The sequence below is a fragment of the Ranitomeya imitator genome, chromosome 9, assembly GCF_032444005.1.
Source record: "Ranitomeya imitator isolate aRanImi1 chromosome 9, aRanImi1.pri, whole genome shotgun sequence".
Classification (NCBI taxonomy): Eukaryota; Metazoa; Chordata; class Amphibia; order Anura; family Dendrobatidae; genus Ranitomeya; species Ranitomeya imitator.
In genome coordinates this window covers 106,240,212-106,262,599 of record NC_091290.1, presented here as the reverse complement: position 1 = coordinate 106,262,599, position 22,388 = coordinate 106,240,212, and positions in this window count along the sequence as shown.

The window sequence follows — 22,388 nt, the reverse complement described above, 5'->3', positions numbered from 1 at the left end:
GACCAAATACTTATTTTCCACCTAAAGCCCTAGGCTATCTGTGTCCAATAGGCCTGTATAAATGATTGGTGGTGGCAGCTAGTAGTGGTTCCTTGTTTGTGTTATTGTGTCCGAACTGTAGTGTGTGTGTGTATATATATATATATATATATATATATATATACAGTTAGGGCCAGAAATATTTGGACAGTGACACAAGTTTTGTTATTTTAGCTGTTTACAAAAACATGTTCAGAAATACAATTATATATATAATATGTGCTGAAAGTGCACACTCCCAGCTGCAATATGACAGTTTCCACATCCAAATCGGAGAAAGGGTTTAGGAATCATAGCTCTGTAATGCATAGCGTCCTCTTTTTCAAGGGACCAAAAGTAATTGGACAATGGACTCTAAGGGCTGCAATTAACTCTGAAGGCGTCTCCCTCGTTAACCTGTAATCAATGAAGTAGTTAAAAGGTCAGGGGTGGATTCCAGGTGTGTGGTTTTGCATTTGGAAGCTGTTGCTGTGAGCAGACAACATGCGGTCAAAGGAACTCTCAATTGAGGTGAAGCAGAACATCCTGAGGCTGAAAAAAAAAGAAAAAATCCATCAGAGAGATAGCAGACATGCTTGGAGTAGCAAAATCAACAGTTGGGTACATTCTGAGAAAAAAGGAATTGACTGGTGACCTTGGGAACTCAAAAAGGCCTGGGCGTCCACGGATGACAACAGTGGTGGATGATCGCCGCATACTTAATTTGGTGAAGAAGAACCCGTTCACAACATCAACTGAAGTCCAGAACACTCTCAGTGAAGTAGGTGTATCTGTCTCTAAGTCAACAGTAAAGAGAAGACTCCATGACAGTAAATACAAAGGGTTCACATCTAGATGCAAACCATTCATCAATACCAAAAATAGACAGGCCAGATTTAAATTTGCAGAAAAACACCTCAAGAAGCCAGCTCAGTTCTGGAAAAGTATTCTATGGACAGATGAGACAAAGATCAACCTGTACCAGAATGATGGGGAGAAAAAAGTTTGGAGAAGAAAGGGAACGGCACATGATCCAAGGCACACCACATCCTCTGTAAAACATGGTGGAGGCAACGTGATGGCATGGGCATGTATGGCTTTCAATGGCACTGGGTCACTTGTGTTTATTGATGACATAAGAGCAGACAAGAGTAGCCGGATGAATTCTGAAGTGTACCGGGATATACTTTCAGCCCAGATTCAGCCAAATGCTGCAAAGTTGATTGGACGGCGCTTCATAGTACAGATGGACAATGACCCCAAGCATACAGCCAAAGCTACCCAGGTGTTCATGAGTGCCAAAAAGTGGAACATTCTGCAATGGCCAAGTCAATCTCCAGATCTAAACCCAATTGAGCATGCATTTCACTTGCTCAAATCCAGACTTAAGACGGAAAGACCCACAAACAAGCAAGACCTGAAGGCTGCGGCTGTAAAGGCCTGGCAAAGCATTAAGAAGGAGGAAACCCAGCGTTTGGTGATGTCCATGGGTTCCAGACTTAAGGCAGTGATTGCCTCCAAAGGATTTGCAACAAAATATTGAAAATAAAAATATTTTGTTTGGGTTATGTTTATTTGTCCAATTACTTTTGACCTCCTAAAATGTGGAGTGTTTGTAAAGAAATGTGTACAATTCCTACATTTTCTATCAGATATTTTTGTTCAACCCTTCAAATTAAACGTTACAATCTGCACTTGAATTCTGTTGTAGAGGTTTCATTTCAAATCCAATGTGGTGGCATGCAGAGCCCAACTCGCGAAAATTGTGTCACTGTCCAAACATTTCTGGCCCTAACTGTATATATATATATATGTATATATATATATATAAAGGGAACACTTAAACAACAGAATCTAACTCCAAGTAAATCAAACTTTTGTGAAATCAAACTGTCCACTTAGGAAGCAACACTGTTTGACAATCAATTTCACATGCTGTTGTGCAACTGGCAGAGACAACAGATGGAAATTATTGGCAATTATCATGACACACTCATAAAGGAGTGGTTCTGCAGGTGGGGACCACAGACCACATCTCAGTACCAATGCTTTCTAGCTGATGTTTTGGTCACTTTCGGATGTTGATTGTGCTTTCACACTTTTGGTAGCATGAAACGGACTCTACAACCCACATAAGTGGCTCAGGTAGTGCAGCTCATCCAGGATGGCTTATCAATGTGAGCTGTGGCAAGAAGGTTTGCTGTGTCTGTCAGTGTAGTGTCCAGAGGCTGGAGGCGCTACCAGGAGACAGGCCAGTACACCAGGAGATGTGGAGGGGGCCGTAGGAGGGCAACAACCCAGCAGCAAGACCACTACCTCTGTCTTTGTGCAAGGAGGAACAGGAGAAGCACTGCCAGAGCCCTGCAAAATGACCTCCAGCAGGCCACAAATGTGCATGTGTCTGCACAAATGGTTAGAAACTGACTCCAGAACACCAGGATTGTGGCAGGAGTGTGTCAGCAGTTCCTGCAAGATGAAGGCATTGAAGCTATGGACTGGCCCGCCCGTTCCCCAGACCTGAATCCGATTGATCACATCTGAGACATCATGTCTCGCTCCATCCACCAACATCACGTTGCACCACAGACTGTCCAGGAGTTGGCGGATGCTTTAGTCCAGGTGTGGGAGGTGATCCCTCAGAAGATCATCTGCCGCCTCATCAGGAGCATGCTAAGGCATTGTACAGTAGGGAGGTCATACAGGCACGTCGAGGCCACGCACAATACAGAGCATCTTTTCCTTGTCATGAGGCATTTCCACTGAAGTTGCATCAGCCTGTAATTTAATTTCCAACTTTGATTTTGAGTATCATTCCAAATCCAGACCTCCATGGGATATTCATTTTAGTTTACATTGATAGTTGTTATGTTTTATTGTTCTGAATACATTCCACTATGCAATGAATAAAAATTTGCAACTGGAATATTTAATTCAGAGATATCTAGGATGTGGTTTTTTAGTGTTCCCTCTATTTTTTGGAGCAGTGTGTATATATATATATATATATATATTGTGAGGGGTTGACACACTCAGCTGCTTTCCCTGGTAGGCACAGGAACTGTTCTGGTAGAAGATCACCTGCTGGGTTATTGTGGATAGCATAAACCTTGGCTGGGTTCAGCAAAATAAACAGAGCCTTGCTGGCATAACGGTAAAGCAAACAAAAAACAGTCCATATGAGTCCATTCCCTGCAGGGTTCACCTGCAGTTAACCCGCATAGTCCTCAGCTCCTCCTGGAGCTATGTGGAAGTTCCTGCTCTCCCAAGAGACAACTCCACCTGACTCTCAATTCCAGGTATTTAACATCACATGTGATGGTCACATGACCTTGACCTCACACAGGTCCTGTCAGGACTCTGCAGGTGGAGATACGGTGGACCTCCTCCCACCCGCTCTATGAAGGTCCACTAAAACCAGCCCATAACATAGGTTCCTATTAACCCTCTCAGCACTTAGAGTGCTGGAAGCAAAAACACTCTGTTTTACACTGACCGCAGTATGCACAGGGACACGTATCTTCCTTCATATACTATGCAAGTGACTGTCACATATTCCCCCCATCTGCCCAATAGCGGGGGTTTTGGCACCTTCAGAAATGAAACAGTGAATTCGGGAGAGATCATCTGCGTAACCATGTAGCTTCTCTGGCCTATACTCAGTGTGGAAATTGAAGTCTTCAAGAGCTAAGAACCATCTAGTCAGCCTGGCATTCTTACTCCCCTTCTCTCTTAACCACCTCAGAGGGGCATGATCTGACACTAATTTAAATCTGCGGCCTTCAGTGCGTCTATGGCCCATTTTATAGATAGATACCCCTTCTCAACTATGGCATAATTCTTCTTGCAAGAAGACAGCTTCTGGCTTAAGTACAGGATGGGTTGCTCTTCTTTATTTAATCCCTGTGACAGCACAGCTCCCAACTGAAGCATCAGTCTGGACCACACAGAGACCGCTTGAGTTCTTCAAAGGCCATCTCTGTGTCAGGGGTCTATTTTACCATTGTGGACCTGGTACTCACAAGGAGATCCGTTAAGGGTGCGGCAATTATGGCGAAATTTGGGATAAAACACCGGTAATACCCCACAATCCCAAGAAACGCCTTCACTTGTTTCTTAGAGAGCGGTTGCGGCCACTTCTGAACTGCCACTATTTTATTCAACTGGGGCTCGATTTTGCCTTTCCCGAAGAAGTAGCCCAAGTACCTGGCCTCTTCCTTCCCTAAGGCACACTTCTTTGGATTAATAGTAAAAACCGCTTTTCTTAATTCATTGAGGATTGCCTGTATCTTTGGCAGATGCGAACTCCAGTCAGGGCTGAAAATTACAATGTCATCCAAGTAGGCTGTGGCATACTTCTTGTGTGGAGCCAAGATTCGATCCATCACCCTCTGGAAGGTAGCTGGGGCCCCCAGCAGTCCAAAGGGAATTCTGGTGTACAGAAATCACCCATCTGAAGTCGAGAAGGCCGTCTTTTCCATGGTGCTCTTGGACATGGGGATCTGCCAGTTCCCCTTCATCAGGTCTAGGGTTGTGATGTACCTTGCGGGCCCATTCACTCAATGAGCTAATTCACTCGGGGCATTGGGTACGCGTCAAAACTGGACACCTCATTGAGTCTGCGTAGTCATTGCAAAACCGCCACTCTCCACTGGGCTTCGGTACGAAGATGATGCGACTTGACCAGCCACTTCTTGATTCCTCTATCACCCCGAGGTCCAGCATTCTCTTTACCTCCTTGGAGATTATCTTCCGGCATGCTTCAGGGATTCTGTAGGGTTTAAGGTTTACCTTGACTGCTCTGTTAGCACGTCGTGTTCAACGGCCTGTGTGCGCCCTGACAACTCCGAGAACAGGTTCCGGTTCTGCTGCAACAGTTCTCAATATTGTTGCTTCTGGGCCGGCATTAGCGTCTCAGCAATCTTGACCTCCTCAAGCTTGGCTTCGGGATGGACCCCCTGGCAAGGAGCTTCCAGCGGTTCACGGTCCCTCCAAGGTTTGAGGAAGTTGACTTGGCATACCTGATGTGGTTTTCTGAGACCAGGCTGGTGTACCTTGTAATTCACATCCCAGAGTTTTTCTATGATCTCATACAAGCCTTGCCACTTGGCCAAAAACTTGCTCTACACCATAGGGCTAAGTACTAGTATGCGGTCCCTGGGCTGGAATTGCCTTAGCCTTGCTAATCGGTTGTACATCCTCGCTTGGGTAACATGCTCAATAGCACTCTGGTGCAGCATGACCTCGGCTTCCCAGGTTTCCTTGGCGATGTCCAGGAGCCTTTGTGGATGTTGGCCATATATAAGAGCTCACACAGTGAGAAGACCAGTGGAGGCCACAAGTGTAGCAGCCAGGCAGAGAACTGGTCAAGGAAGTGGGTGGGTGAGCCTGGGGGCCGGTATATGCCTGCTAGTCTGAGGGAGAGGAGATGAAAGAGCCTGATGGTGTGGACCTCAAAAGATGGGAATAACAGTCATGGAACTGGGGGGATTACTTGGAAAGTGTATTGTGGGGAAAGAAGTATGCAGACTCCACCACCAAGTCTGTTTGCGGGTCTCGAGGAATGGGAGAATTGTAAGCCACCATGGGAAATGGCAGCAGGGCAGACAATGTCAGAATTCTGAATCCAGGTTTCGGTGAGGACCAACAGATTAAAGGGACTCTGTCACCTGAATTTGGAGGGAACAATCTTCAGCCATAGGGGTGGGGTTTTCGGGTGTTTGATTCACCCTTTCCTTACCAGCTGGCTGCTTGCTGGCTGCAATATTGGATTGAAGTTCATTCTCTGTCCTCCGTAGTACATGCCAGCACAAGGCATGTAAAAAAATCAAATCTACACATATTTGGTATCTATCAATTAAAAAAAAGCATCAACCTGATCGCTAAACGGCATAGCGAGAAAAAAATTCGAAACGCCAGAATTACGTTTTTTAGGTTGCAGTGACATTGCATTAAAATGCAATAACGGGCGATCAAAAGAACGTATCTGAACCAAAATGCTATCATTAAAAACATCATCTCGGCACGCAAGAAATAAGCCCTCAACCGACTCAGATCACGAAAAATGGAGACGCTACGAGTATCGGAAAATGGCGCAATTTTTTTTTTTTTTTTAGCAAAGTTTGGAATTTTTTTTCACCACTTAGATAAAAAATAACCTAGTCATGTTAGGTGTCTATGAACTCGTACTGACCTGGAGAATCAAAATGGCAGGTCAGTTTTAGCATTTAGTAAACCTAGCAAAAAAAAAAAACTAGCGTTTTCTAGTACACAACATGCTAAAACCAATGATGTCGTTCAAAATTACAACTCGTCCCGCAAAAAGTAAGCCCTCACATGGCCAAATTGACGGAAAAATAAAAAAGTTATGGCTCTGGGAAGGAGGGGAGTGAAAAACGAACACGGAAAAACTAAAAATCCCAAGGTCATGAAGGGGTTAAAAGAGATGAAGGCGTGCAACTAATGTTAAACAGGTTAGTAAGGTTTTGATGTGAGATGGTGGGTTGAGGTTGGGGGATGGTGGACCAGAGTTGGAAAGAGCAAGTAGTTCTTGGAATTGCGATGTCTTTGGGCAAGATAGGTTGATGTTTTTCAGGAAGGTGAGAAGTGCATGGGAGCAGTACATGGGAGAGAAAAGTATAAAGGGGCTAATGTGTATGAGGGGTGATGGAGAGGGGATGGGTGGTGAATATGGAGCACACAGGGAGAGAGAAATAAGGCACATGGCTAAAAGGGAGTACAAAGTGTAGGTTAGCTGTCTCCTGCCCTAACTAACTGCTCTTCTCATGAATACTTACTTACAGGGATACTTTGCTGATGGGACGCGTGCATGCACCTCACACGCGGGCACCCCTTAGAATGTTTCTAAATTTATAGGGCTCACTGGAGGGTCAGGCAAGGGGGATTGTGGGAGCTGGTTTGGGATAAATTGGCAGCTGCTCAACACACCAGGGGGTGGATAGATGATCAAAGACACTAGGCCTGGCTCCCACTCTATGCTGTAACACCTTTCATCAGATAACATCTACAGTGACCCAACCTTGGATATACAGCAGTCAGTATTGAGTACAATGCAACATATGAATTATAGCAAAAATTCAGCAAGCAGTCTTATTTACCATTAAAATTGTTGCAGGATGACAAGACAGCAGATGACAGACAGAAAACAGGGTTATATACCTGTGTGAGGAAAGGAGATGGATGTTAGTTCCCGGCCATTGAATAACTGCTTCTTCTGGATACTTAGCTACAGGGATACTTTGCTGATGGGACGCATGCATGCACCCCATTAATATACATTATACTAGCTGAAGAGCCCGGCGTTGCCTGGGCATAGTAAATATCTGTGGTTAGTTATAGCACCTCACTTCTCTTATTTTCCCATCACGCCTCTCATTTTCCCCCTCACATCTCTCATTTTCTCCCTTACACCTCTCATTTTCCCCCTTACTCCTCTTATTTTCCCGCTCACTCCTCTCATTCCCCCCTAACACTTGTCATTTCGACCTCACATCTGTCATTTTCCGATCACTCCACTATTTTCCCTCACTCCTCTCATTTTGCACTCACACCTTTTCATTTTCACCTCACACCCCTCATTTTCACCTCACACCTTTCATTTTCCCCTCAGTATATGCATGTTTGTCATCTCCCTTATATATAGTATACACCTGTATGTCATCTCCTGTATATAGTATATACCTGTATGTCATCTCCCCTGTAAATAGTATATACCTGCTGTATGTCATCTCCTCCTGTATATTGTATATACCTATGTGTCATCTCCTCCTGTATATAGTATATACCTGTATGTCATCTCTTCTGTATATACTATATACCTGTATGTCATCTCCTCCTATATATAGTATATACCTGTATGTCATCTCCTGTATATAATATATACCTGTATGTCATCTCCCTGTATATAATATATACCTGCTGTATGTCATCTCCTCCTCTATATACCTATGTGTCATCTCCTCTTTTATATAGTATATACCTGTATGTCATCTCCTCCTGTATATAGTATATACCTGTGTGTCATCTCCCCTCTATATAGTATATACCTGTGTGTCATCTGCTCCTGTATATAGTATATATGTGTGTGTCATCTCCTCCTGTATATAGTATATACCTGTAAGTCATCTCCTCCTGTATATAGTATATACCTGTGTCATCTCCCCTGTATATAGTATATATGTGTGTGTCATCTCCCCTGTATATAGTATATACCTGTGTGTTATCTCCTCCTGTATATAGTATATATCTGTGTGTCATCTCCCCTGTATATAGTATATACCTGTGTGTCATCTCCCCTGTATATAGTATATACCTGAGTGTCATCTCCTCCTTTATATAGTATATACCTGTGTGTCCTGTATATACCTGTGTGTCATCTCCCCTGTATATAGTATATACCTGTGTGTCATCTCCCCTGTATATAGTATATACCTGTGTGTCATCTCCCATGTATATAGTATATACCTGTGTGTCATCTCCCCTGTATATAGTATATACCTGTGTCATCTCCCCTGTATATAGTATATACGTGTGTCATCTCCCCTGTATATAGTATATACCTGTGTGTCATCTCTCCTGTATATAGTATATACCTGTGTGTCATCTCCTCCTGTATATAGTATATATCTGTATGTCATCTCCTTCTGTATTAGACCTCGTTCACACGTTATTTGCTCAGTATTTTTACCTCAGTATTTGTAAGCTAAATTGGCAGCCTGACAAATCACCAGCCAACAGGAAGCTCTCCCCCCTGGCAGTATATATTAGCTCACACATACACATAATAGACAGGTCATGTGACTGACAGCTGCCGTATTTCCTATATGGTACAGTTGTTGCTCTTGTAGTTTGTCTGCTTATTAATCAGATTTTTATTTTTGAAGGATAATACCAGACTTGTGTGTGTTTTAGGGCGAGTTTCATGTGTCAAGTTGTGTGTGTTGAGTTGCGTGTGGCGACATGCATGTAGCGACTTTTGTGAGATGAGTTTTGTGTGGCGACATGTATGTAGCAACTTTTTGTGTGTCAAGTTGCATGTGACAGGTTAGTGTAGCAAGTATTGTACAGCAAGTTTTGCGCATGGCGAGTTTTGCGCGTGGCGAGTTTTATGTGTGGTGAGTTTTGAGTATGTGCAAGTTTTGTGTGAGGCAACTTTTGCATGTGTTGCAACTTTTGTGCATGTGGCAATTTTTCCGCATGTGGTGAGTTTTCCATGAGGTGAGTTTTGCACCTGTGGCGAGTTTTACGTGAGCCTAGTTTTGCACGTGGCGTGTTTTGCGCATGGCGAGTTTTGAGCGGCGACTTTTGTGTTTCGACTTTTATGTGGCGAGGTTGGTGTATTTGTGGTGAAATGTGTGCTGAGGGTGGTATATGTGTTCAAGCACGTGGTAGTGTGTGGCGCCTTTTGTGTGTGTGTTCATATCCCCGTGTGTGGTGAGTATCCCATGTCGGGGCCCCACCTTAGCAACTGTACGGTATATACTCTTTGGCGCCATCGCTCTCACTCTTTAAGTCCCCCTTGTTCACATCTGGCAGCTGTCAATTTGCCTCCAACACTTTTCCTTTCACTTTTTCCCCATTATGTAGATAGGGGCAAAATTGTTTGGTGAATTGGAACGCGCAAGGTTAAAATTTCGCCTCACAACATAGCCTATGACGCTCTCAGGGTCCAGACGTGTGACTGTGCAAAATTTTGTGGCTGCAGCTGCGACGGTGCAGATGCCAATCCCGGACATACACACACACACATTCAGCTTTATATATTAGATGAATTCATAACTTCATTATAGAAATTCATATATTTATAAGGTGATGAGATGAGACAGAAAATGTTTTAAAGCATCTTCAGATTCGATTTTGACGATGTCAGATGTCATCCAAATGCAGGCTGATGTACGATTACAGAGACAATGGAGAAGGTGGAGAAATTAAAGGGATTGTCCGGTCAAAACCGATAAGTCTGCAGTCACTCTGTGTGACTGGAGACTCATGAATCCCCCCTAGTGCAAGCCCTGTGTACAGCGGAAAGTATGTTTTCTGCTTTCCAATCTATTATTCTAATGCCCTCCTCAGGTAGAGGAAGAAGCTCATGTAATATTTAGTTGCATAATTGCTTTTCTCCGCCACGTTTGACCATGTTTTCCTACAGCCTTATGGTTCTTCTCCCACACATATTTCTGTTATGAAGCCCCAGATATGAATTATTCATACTGGATGATGCCTAGAAGAAAGTCTTCCATTATGGCTGTTTCCCTTCACACATCACATAAGTTGCGGATGGTTCCCCAGACACCGGGGGCTTAGCGCGGCGCACACCGACACTGGAACAATTATGGAGTTAAGAGATTACTTAATCCCCATGTTGGGTTTCAGATTTTATCAGCGGCTGCTTTATCATTCAGCTACAAGTTCGTAAAACGAAGTTTCCTTGCAGCAGGATGGGCGCCTTAGTGACAGCGTTTGCTTTCACAACTAGCACCAAACACATTCACTTGTCTTGCATTGTTCGAAATGTTTGTGCTCTACTTGGCAGCCTGCGATGGAGGAGAAGAAATAATAATGTGAGGCTGGGTGTGCGCTCCATGTCATTTTGTTTCATTTACTGGGTCCATAAAAAAACACTATTGTAAAAAGTCTGGGGTGAGAGTAAAATAAGTGTCTAACACTTTACAGGCCATCAACTGGAACCTTGCTCAAGAAAACAATATCACTTGCAGATGGCCATACTTTTTTTTATAGGATTGTAAAGCGCGCAGAATGTCATTATTTTCTAGTATTTCAATGAAGGGATAACACATCTGATTTCTTCCAGTAACAGCGCCACTCTGGTGCAGAGGCTATAGATGGTATTGCACCGTAGCCTTATTCTAATGAAAGGCACCCACTGATCAGTTTCTGTCCCCAATAGACTCATAATCTAAAATCCCTATCATATATATATATATATATGTATATATATATATATATATATATATAAAAGCCATCTTCATTTCAGGCCAATAAGCATGTTTATTGAGGAAACCGGAGCCTGAAGAATAAAACTCGCATACAGTAAAGTCAGTTCCATGGAAAGCCAATCATTCCATGTGCTTTTGAAGGGGAGAAGGAGACTACGGCGGATTGAAAGAGTATTCACCCCCTTGGCTTTTATCCTATTTTGTTACCTGTGCTTAAATATTTTTTGTTATCTGATTTGTGTGTGATGCATCAGCACTAAATAGTCTAAGGGTACCGTCACACAGTGAAATTTTGATCGCTACGACGGCACGATTCGTGACGTTCGAGCGATATATCTGTGACGTTCGAGCGATATCGCAATGTCTGACACGCTCCTGCGATCAGGGACCCCGCTGAGAATCGTACGTCGTAGCAGATCGTTTGAAACTTTCTTTCGTCGTCTAGTGTCCCGCTGTGGCGGCATGATTGCATGGTGTAACATATATCGTATACGATGTGCGCATAGTAACCAACGGCTTCTACATCGCACATACGTCATGAAATTATCGCTCCAGCATCGTAGATTGCAAAGTGTGACAGCAGTCTACGACGCTGGAGCGATATTGTTACGACGCTGGAGCGTCACGGATCGTACCGTCGTAGCGATGAAAATTGCACTGTGTGACGGTACCCTAAGTTGGTGAAGTGAAGTGAGAAAAATATAAGATCAAATTTATGGGTTCAAATAACTAAAAATTGGCATATGTGTATGTATTCACCCGTACAAATATCTGGTGCAAGAAATTACCTTTATAAGTCACATGCTTAGAGAAAGGACGTCCATCTGTGTGCAATCTAAGGGTCCCATGGTCTGTCAGTATGTACACTTTACCTTTTCTGAAAGGCCACAGAGGCTGCAACACCATTAAGCAAGAGGCACCACTAACCAAACACAATGAAGACCAAGGTGCTCTACAAACAATTTAGCACGAAATTGTTGAGAAGTACAAGTCTGGGTTGGGTTAAGAAAAAGTTTCCCAATCTCTGGTGATCTTGATTCCCCAGGACCACCATCTAATCCATTATTATCAAATGGAAAGAACATGATACCACAAAAAAACTGCCAAGAGAGAATCACTCTCCAAAACTCTGAACCCGGGCAGGAGGGCATTGATCAAAGAGGCAGCACAGAGACCGAAGTAACCCTGAAGAGTTCCCAAGCAGAGACTGGAGTATCTGTCCATAGAACCACAATAAGCTGTACACTCTATAGAGGTGGCCTTTATGGAAGAGTGGGCAGAAAAAAGCCTTTAGTTACAATCAAAAATTGTAAGGCTCATTTTGTGTTTGCCAAAAGGCATGTGGGAGACTCCCGAAATGTATGGAGGAAGGTACTGTGGTCAAATGAGACCAAAATTGAAGTTTTGGCCACCAAGGTAAAGGCTAAGTCTGGCGCCAAAGCAACACAGCTCATCACCCCAAGAACACCATTCCTACAGTGAAACATATTGGTGGCATCATTAAGCTGTGGGGATGTTTTTCAGCGGCAGAGACAGGGAAAATGGTTTGAGTAGAAGGGAAGATGGATGGTGCAAAATACAGGGATATTCTTGAGCAATACCTGTTTTAGGCTGTCAATGATTTGCTACTGGGACGTAGGTTCATTTTCCAACAAGACAATGACCCAATGCATACATACTGACCCAATGCAACACTCAACATTTAAGAGGAAAAGTGTAAATGTTTAGGAGTTGCCTAGTCAAAGCCCAGACCCTAATTCAATTGAGAATCTGTGGTCAGGCTTAAAGATTTCTGTTCACCAGATGAAACCATCTAACTTGAAGAAGCTGAAGCTGTTTTGCCTCGAGGATTGGGCAAAAATCCCAGTACTAAGATGTGGAAAGCTCACAGAGACTTATCAAAAGCGGCATGCAGCTTAATTGCTGCAAAAGGAGGCTCTATAAAGTACTGACGTTGGGGAGGGCGGGTGAATAGCTATGCACACTGACGTTTTCAGGTATTGTGTCCTATTCGGTGTTTGCTCCATAATAAAAAGAAAACCAAATGTTCACAGTTGCAGGCATGTTCTGTTCATGAATTGATGCAAACCCTCAAAAAAAAGCTGTGAAATTTCAGATTGGGAAGTAGCAAAACATGAAAAATGCCAAGGGGGTAAATACTTTCGGAAGCCAATGTAGATTACCTTATGTTGCTCACACAAACACTGGGATAGATGATCGATCCTATTTATATGTTGCCCATGGCCAATGTCGAACCCAGAACTCCAGTGCTGCCAAGAAACAGAGCTAAACATTGATACACCGTGCTATGCATTTCATTTTTACAATTAGGTTTCATTACAAATTTTGCAATCTTTGGCTTTTGAAGGCCCTTTGTTTCCTTGCACAATGTTAATGTAGTCTGTGGCCATAAATCAACTTTCCTGTCAGGCTGTTAGAATGAGCTCACTGAGGAGCTCTCAGTTAAGGAGGTCAGCCATGTTCTCTTGTTAGTGCAGCTTTTCTATCAAATAGACCAGCACTTCAGTCCTTACAATTGCTGTTGGTGGAGGAGCATGTGGCCAGACGAGTTCATCAACCTACTCCCAAACTCCTAATATTGTCCCACACACCGTGCGGCAGCGCCGACATCCCTCTGCCTCTGTCCCGACCCCCGGCGCAGCACCTTCTTCCTGCGTGAGCGGTCATGTGATACCACTCATTAAGGTCATGAATATGCGCATAGTCATGACCTTAATGAGTGGTACCATGTGACCGCTCATTCAGGAGGGGCTGCAGACGCCGAGACCAGGCATCGCTGGAGCAGGGTCAGGTGAGTATCGTCTTCAAGGAGGGTGGGTGGGAGGGAGGTGGGCGAGCGTTGGGGGGGGGGGGGCCCTGGAGCAGTGGGGACCCTGGAGCAGTGCCTGGGCCCACCGGAGAATCCTCCGGTTCTCCAGTGGGCCACTCCGAGCCTGCTAATATCCCACCTTTCTCCAGTCCATTGATTTCTATAAGCAGTTAGCTGCTCACCTTCTTTCCTCTCTCTCTCTCAGCTCCTAACTGACCTGCTGTTATAAATTTTGCAAAATCAGCAATTTCCAGCGTCGGCAGCTATCAGAGCAGTTCTGCAATCACGGCTCTCACTGTCCGGAGCTGTGTGCTTGTTCATATATCCTGTTATATTTATTTCTCAATAAAGTGATAACAGTGTACAGTAGAAAAAAAATGTAACTGTACAAAAACCTTCATATTTCCAATCCACAACTTAAAGCAAATATCACTGACCTAAGTGGACTAACAATATATTAAAACATAACCTTTATTGATACCTATTAAAGATATATCACAATCCCACCATGTGTGTCTATCCAGCAATATTAATTCCGTATCATGCAGTTAAAACTAGAACCTACTGATATAATATAATATAATAATAGCATCAATCTAAGAGAACTGTGATATACTCTTAATACTTACAAATAAAGGATATGTTCTAATATATTGTTAGTCCACTTAATCAGTAATTATTTGATGACAGTGTAGACTCCAACCAAACCACTGATGGCTGAATGCGTCACTGCAGGACTTGGGCTGAAGTTTATAGTTGTACTCATACTACAGTTCTGCTTCTCACCAGAATTGTCCCTCAAGGAGGAGAGCCCGTCCTGCCAGAGACCAGAAAGTGAGGAGACGGCATAGTTCCGAGCTGCCTAAGAGACAACTTGAGGTTAATCCATTAATATTCATTTACATCGACCAAAAACATATTTATTTACATGAAATTTACTTTACTTGGTAACACTGAATTAAGATATCTGAAGAAACACACCACTACGCAACGTTGTAGTAAATGTTTAATACAATACAAGTTGTACTTAAAACTCCACATTTGAATGATTCATGAATAATAACAAGGTACATCAATTTACTATAAAAACTTGGAAATGAAAAAAATATATATATGGACAAAAAAAGTTATCACTTGCGGGAAGACACATAAAATAAAAAGCATGTTTCTACTTGGTGATATCCATCCAGGATGGCGACATCGATTTGTCGCATATTGTTTTATGGATATTTAAATATTCATAGATTAGCTCCTTTCAATAGTTCAATTCCTTGATAGCGTGTACACTTTGAACACAGTAGAGATCAATGACAACACGGTGGCTTTTGGGGTAACTTAGAACTAGTCCTTGGAATGGACTTTGTATATTCTCCTCGCATTTGAATGGGTCTCCTCCAGGTACTCCTGTTTCCTCATATTTTTAGGAGGGTGGTCTCATCTTATTAAATGGAAAGAATTGCAACATACTTGTAAAAACAAGCAGCATTGCAATTTATCTATTGTGTACTGCTCATTGCCTAGGTCACCTGTTATCTGCTTTATTGTTTGACTAGTTTAAGAGTCACCTCTGTAGTTTCTCTGTAGCACACACTTGCATGTTTACTGCTTAAAACACTGCAATAGCTCCTCTGAATATGGCTGGTCACTGGATCCAGCCATCGTCAGTGCCTCTGTGCATGACCCATGTTACAGACTCAAATGACTTTTCTTGTAGCATGGGAGAGAGCTCAGTTTGGACCAGTGGCATAACCATGCTACTAGTCTATACTGTCAATCTTCAGGAACCCAGTGCACCCTGGCACGCAGGAAAGTTGGGAGGCAGGGGAGCTGTGCGCTTGTAAAGAAGATAATTTTTTGTCATTTTTATTTCTTAACGGCCTTTGGTTCGATCTTGAGCCATGGCAACTTAATGGATGAACGATCTGTAGGAAGATCGATATTGTGCAAGTCGTCCACCAGAGTCTTTTCCGCCATTATTTTGATAGTATCAAGACATCGGAAACCTGGTCTTCCTCTTCACCTTGTTCCTTTTCTTATTCCAACCATCTTGTCCTTCTCTGATTGCTCTCTTCATATGGCATCTCCAAAGTAGGCAAGTCGTAGCTTGGTGACCCTTGCTTAGAGTAACGTCTGGCTTGATTTGTTCCAAAATTGACTTGTTTCTTCTACTTGCCATCTATGGTATTGATAACATCCTTCTCCAGAATCACATTTTGAAAGACTTGATTCTTTTTCTGTCTTGTTTCTTTATCATCCAAGTTTTGCATCTGTATGTTATCACAGAAAAGACCAAATTATGTACGAGCTATGTCTTCATCACCTGTGAAATGATCATCAATTTGAAGACCCTGTCCAGTGACTTGTTATTTTACCCATAGTTACTATCTTGACATTTTTATTGTCATTGCTGCATCTTGAATTATCATCATCAGTCTGAATAGGTTGAAGTCCTTGACAACTTCAAGTTCATCTCCATCTATCATAAATGTGTCCAGCTGTACCTGGCAGTAGTCAATTGTCTTCTTTGTGTTGAGTAGCAGTTCCCAGCTTTCCATCTTGGCACTCCGTAATGAGTTTGTCACGGTTCCACCCCTCAGGGTGTCTGGAATGCAGCTACTGGCAGCCCGGCCGTTCAATCTGGTTTAGAGATGTGCTGAAGCTGTCAGTACTTTGATTGACAGCTTGGCCATCCAATCTGGTACAAGCGTGTGCTGAGCAGTCAGTGCATTGATTGACAGCTCAACTATCCAATCTGAGACTGTGAGGCGTCGGCTGTCTCCATGTGTTCATTGTTCCAGTTGATTGCCATGGTTTTTAACTGAGCTGTGTCTTCAAGAACTCTGCCAGACGTACATTCAGCTTGTGAGGTTTGTGCTATGCTCTTCTGTGCCTTGAGTTCTGTATGCTTGATCTGTTGCTTGACCTTGGACTTCGTTATGACCATCTGCCTGTTTAACCCCTCCAGCTCTGATCCGTTATCCTTCCAGTACTCTGATTTCGGAACTCTACCTGACTACGCGTTTGTCTCTTCGTTCTGTTTGTGACGTACCCTCCTGGCTTCTGACCTTGGACTCCTTGACCCCTCTGACTCACAGCTTGGCCATGAGAAGTGACTAGCGTTACAGAGTCCTTCATTCTATCTATGCTTGTTGCTATCAATGTTGAATCATCTGCATATTTAAGATTGTTGATGCTAAAATATTGATCCCTTCTTCTTTTTCAGCAAGTCTAACCTTCCTGAAAATAGCTTCTGCATATTTGAAGAAAAATGGTGACAGGATACAGCCATGTCTGACACCTCGCTCTACTTTGAACCATGCCGTGTCACCTTGTTTGGTTCAGACTGTTGCTTCTTGAGCAATATAAATGTTCCTAATGAGGCTGATCAGATGGTTTGGCACATCCATATCCTTCATGGTATTACAAAGTTTCTGGTGATCAATAGACTCAAAGGCTTTGATGTAGTCGATGAAAGCAAAAATAGATCTGCTTGTTGTATTATTTGACCTTTTCAATTATCCATCTAATGTTAGCAATTACATCTCCTGTTCCTCTGCCTTTTCTGAATCCTGCTTGTTCCTCCAGCAGCTCTTTGTCAAAGTAAGACTGTAACCTTATTTGTAGCCTCTTCAGTAGTGTTGAGCGATACCTTCCGATATCGGAAAGTATCGGTATCGGTTTGGATCGGCCGATATTCAAAAAATATCGGATATCGCCGATACCGATACCCGATCCCAATGCAAGTCAATGGGACCAAAATATCGGAATTAAAATAAACCCTTTCTTTCCTTGTAGGTTCATTCTACATGAAGGAAAACAACTAAGAATAATGTAGGATGTATGGGGGAGGTGGCGGAGACATTAAAGGCAATGAGGATTAGTCCAATCAAATAGAATAGCATGTTTTTTTTTTTTTTTAAAGACGTTCGGATTGAAAAAGATATTGACTATGTAAATTTTTTTTATTTTGTCAGATATTGATGTTTCACTATTCCACGCCCTTCCCCTTCTTTTTTTTCTTTTTTTTTTTTCTTTTCCCACACTTTCATCTTCATCATCATCAGCATCTTTGACATCAACTTCTTCACCTTATTCATCTTCTTCTTCATCTTCTACCTATTTTTTTTTTTTTATTACATTCTTCATATTCATTTTCTTCAACTATTATTATTCTTCCTATTCTACATATTCTTTTTATTCCACTGTTATTATTCTTCCTATTCTACTTCTTCATCATATTCTCATTTGTGACAGGCATTCCCGTAGTTGTTATCTATAAAAGTTGGAAGATTACACCTTCCGTTCTGCCAGTCACAAAAGTTACATTTGTCCGCGTTCAGTTTGGCCTGCAGCATCAGGCTTTATCCAGGGGCACCACGAGGAGGAACGGACTCACCCCCATACACTGCTTAGTCTTCTTCTGCATATAATTTAGATAATATCTTTTGCTCTGATATTAAGTCTTATGCTTAATGTTCTTCTGCTCTTTGTTCTGCAGCCTCTTGTTCTTCTGCTTCTCGGTCTTCCATGTTGTCGTCTCCAGGGTCGTCGTCTCCAGTGTCGTCATCTCCGCCGTCGTCGTCTCAGCCGTCGTCGTCTCCGCCGTCGTCGTCTCCGCCGTCGTCGTCGTCGTCATCGGGGTGGTCTTCCGGGTCGTCGTCATCGGGGTGGTCTTCCGGGTTGTCGACGTTAGGGTCTTCAACTTGGAAATGTAGCAGAAGGTACAAGAAGGCTGAGAAAATGCCAAGAACCAGCTGATGGAACTGGAACTCGGATGGCTACCCGAAGGTTCAAGAGCCTATGGAACTACCGAGGACCAGCTGACGTTACTGGAACCCGGTTACTAAGCAGGAGGTACCCGTGCTAAAAAGCACTACCAAGGACCGCCTGACGTTGGCGGAACTCGGATACCCAGAAGGAGGCACCTAAGCCAAAGGCTCTGCCCGGAACCAGCTGATGTTACTGGAACCAGGATGGGGAGCAGAAGGTACAAGAGCAAAAGACACTGCCGAGAACCAGCTGACGGTACTGGAACCCGGATGGGTAGCCGAATGTCCAAGAGCCAATGGAACTACCAAGTACCAGCTGACGTTACTGGAACCCGGTTACTAAGCAGGAGGTACCCGTGCCTGAAAGCACTACCAAGGACCACCTGACATTGGTGGAACTTGGATACCCAGAAGGAGGCACCTAAGCCAAAGGCTCTGCCCGGAACCAGCTGACGGTACTGGAACCAGGATGGGGAGCAGAAGGTACAAGAGCAAAAGACACTGCCGAGAACCAGCTGACGGTGCTGGAACCAGGTGGTGGACCCGAAGGCCCACAGGAGAGGAGAGAACAGCTAGGCCGCGAGGCAGCCGCAGTTACCGAACCCCAACAGTCCTACAGGGGGAGCTGGGCCTACTGGCACTACAGAACCAGCCTTGACTACCAGTTCACGCAGCCCACATAGGAAGCTCCTAAACTGGAGGCACCCTGGAGTTGGCTAACTCGACCGCACCACGATGGGGCAAGCATAGGCGTCTCAGTGAAGTTGACACAACCCGGAAACAGCTGACGGTGCTGAAACCAGGCTTGGCACGAGGGAGTACCTGTGACAAGAACACTGCCGAGAACCAGCTGGCGGTGCTGGAACCCGGATGCGTTGCCCCAGTGTGCAAGAGCTAATGGCACGACCGAGGACCAGCTGACGGTGCTGGAACCCGGTTACTAAGCTGTAGGTGCCCGCGCTTAAAAGCACTACCAAGGACCGCCTGGCGTTGGCGGAACTCGGATACCCAGGAGGAGGCACGTAAGCCAAAGGCTCGGCCCGGAACCAGCTGACGGTGCTGGAACCAGGTGGTGGACCCCAAGGCCCACAGGAGAGGAGAGAACAGCTAGGCCGCGAGGCAGCCGCAGTTACCGAACCCCAACAGTCCTACAGGGGGAGCTGGGCCTACTGGCACTACAGAACCAGCCTTGACTACCAGTTCACGCAGCCCACATAGGAAGCTCCTAAACTGGAGGCACCCTGGAGTTGGCTAACTCGACCGCACCACGACGGGGCAAGCATAGGCGTCTCAGTGAAGTTGACACAACCTGGAAACAGCTGACGGTGCTGAAACCAGGCTTGGCACGAGGGAGTACCTGTGACAAGAACACTGCCGAGAACCAGCTGGCGGTGCTGGAACCCGGATGCGTTGCCCCAGTGTGCAAGAGCCAATGGCACGACCGAGGACCAGCTGACGGTGCTGGAACCCGGTTACTAAGCTGTAGGTGCCCGCGCTTAAAAGCACTACCAAGGACCGCCTGGCGTTGGCGGAACTCGGATACCCAGGAGGAGGCACGTAAGCCAAAGGCTCGGCCCGGAACCAGCTGACGGTGCTGGAACCAGGTGGTGGACCCCAAGGCCCACAGGAGAGGAGAGAACAGCTAGGCCGCGAGGCAGCCGCAGTTACCGAACCCCAACAGTCCTACAGGGGGAGCTGGGCCTACTGGCACTACAGAACCAGCCTTGACTACCAGTTCACGCAGCCCACATAGGAAGCTCCTAAACTGGAGGCACCCTGGAGTTGGCTAACTCGACCGCACCACGACGGGGCAAGCATAGGCGTCTCAGTGAAGTTGACACAACCTGGAAACAGCTGACGGTGCTGAAACCAGGCTTGGCACGAGGGAGTACCTGTGACAAGAACACTGCCGAGAACCAGCTGGCGGTGCTGGAACCCGGATGCGTTGCCCCAGTGTGCAAGAGCCAATGGCACGACCGAGGACCAGCTGACGGTGCTGGAACCCGGTTACTAAGCTGTAGGTGCCCGCGCTTAAAAGCACTACCAAGGACCGCCTGGCGTTGGCGGAACTCGGATACCCAGGAGGAGGCACGTAAGCCAAAGGCTCGGCCCGGAACCAGCTGACGGTGCTGGAACCAGGTGGTGGACCCCAAGGCCCACAGGAGAGGAGAGAACAGCTAGGCCGCGAGGCAGCCGCAGTTACCGAACCCCAACAGTCCTACAGGGGGAGCTGGGCCTACTGGCACTACAGAACCAGCCTTGACTACCAGTTCACGCAGCCCACATAGGAAGCTCCTAAACTGGAGGCACCCTGGAGTTGGCTAACTCGACCGCACCACGACGGGGCAAGCATAGGTGTCTCAGTGAGCTTGACACAACCCGGAAACAGCTGACGGTGCTGAAACCAGGCTTGGCACGAGGGAGTACCTGTGACAAGAACACTGCCGAGAACCAGCTGGCGGTGCTGGAACCCAGATGCGTTGCCTTGCCTATTAAAGATTGTCTTCCTAGAGCCCCAACTAGCGGTGTTGGAGCAAAGGGTAAGCAGGGGGAGATGAGTGTAGGCCGAAGCCTGCACTGGAGGCAGCTTTGTGTCTGCGTTGCGTTTGCAGGACACTTTGCCGGCTACACACTGGGGGAACAGCTGGCGTTGCTGAACCCCACTAACACAATGGCGTGTGTTTTTATCTGTGCAGCTAGCACTTGCGGGCAAAAACTAGCGATGTTAGAGTCCGTGTTGAAGCAGGAGGAGGAGGAGAGGAGCAGAGTGTAGGCCGAAGCCTAGTTGAACCAATTTCAAAGGAAACCTTTAACCCCCCCCTCAGGTGTTACAAAGTACAAGAGACACACCTTGTGCAGTATTAATGCTGCACAAGTGAAAGGTTGCTCTATTAATTTGTCTACTTGCACACGCTGAATGAAAGACATACACAATTTACCCCATTCTACAGTCAAACTGTAGTGGATGCGTGACTTGGTTTTTTGATGAGACGCAGCACAGGTGTCCAAAATAACGCCTTGGTGCTTGGCGCAGCTTCCTGAGCGTTGTTATTTGCTGTACAGGAGTCTGCGCTCTTGTGTTATCCCTTGGCAATGCCCTGTTAGCGCTGCCCATCTTATGACATCATTTCATGTTGGCCGGTGCGGTTAACGATGGCCATAAATCCCAGACCCACAGTGTCTTTTCATAAAGCCACACTGCGGTGCTGGGATTCGTGGCCTTGAGCAGTAAATATTTTGGCCGCTCACACACGTCCTTACACCTGCTTCAGACTGGGCGGCCTCTGCTGATCCCTTCTCGCATGCCGCGGCCATGAGGCTGCACAGTCTGAAGAAGGCGGAAGGAGATGAGTTAAGACAGGCGAAGATATGCACTGCTCGTGCCCATCAATCACACCCTCGCAGTCAAAATAATTAAGACAACGAGGAGCATTTTATTCAGGCAGGGCGGACGAACAGGCGCAAGTAGCCAACCAATGATGTCAGAAGACGGGAAGCGCTACCAAGGGGGGTGCTGCGTATCATTAGAAAGGAAAGTCACACCTCAGGGACAGTGGAATGGTCTCAAAGAGACACATTTTGTACGTGTTGAGTTCCACGTGGGCAAGGAGAAAACATCAGCCACCTTGTACAAATGCAGCAGTACTGCTGTACAAGGTGGCTGTTATACATAGAAACACCTGGGGGTGGGGGCCAGGCTCCCTTCAATTTCAGTTCATGTGCCTGCGTGGCGTTTGCAGGTCACGTTGCAAGCTGCACAGCAGGGGAACAGCTGGCGGTGCTGAACCCCACTAACAC